Genomic DNA, 511 nt, shown 5'->3' with positions numbered 1-511 from the left:
TAAAAACAATTATCAAACATCGAACCATTATTTTTCATATTCCTAAAAATACAAAATAAGGTATTCGTATAAATAAAAAACACACGTCTCTCAAACATGGCTCTATCACAAACGAGTAACTTGCACTGGAAACCCTGAAAGATTTCAAACACTTGAGCAGGCGCAGGACACACATTCCCCAAGAGTGAGAAATACGCAGACAGACAAACCGACGCCCTGTCTTGGTAACCTTAGTGTACAGTACTGGTGTGCGGCATCGAAGCGGAAAAATGAAAAATGAGGTCGCTTCATGTAAGGGAAGGGGGATCCTCGAAGGATATTAAACATCTGCTTTCATAAACTTTATGAGTACTGATTTTATAATAAATACGTAATAAATACCTGGGGGACACTGCACCCCGGGGCTATCGCTCCCCATTGGAAAGTCTCTCCCCAGAGCCACAATGCCGCAGCGGCAGCGGCGCGGGCGGGGAGCCGGGGCTCTGCGCCTCGCCCACCAGCAGAGCGATCT

The sequence above is a fragment of the Condylura cristata genome, unplaced genomic scaffold (assembly GCF_000260355.1).
Source record: "Condylura cristata isolate star-nosed mole 26May11 unplaced genomic scaffold, ConCri1.0 scaffold00011, whole genome shotgun sequence".
NCBI classification, from domain to species: Eukaryota; Metazoa; Chordata; class Mammalia; order Eulipotyphla; family Talpidae; genus Condylura; species Condylura cristata.
This window is presented reverse-complemented; position numbering follows the sequence as displayed.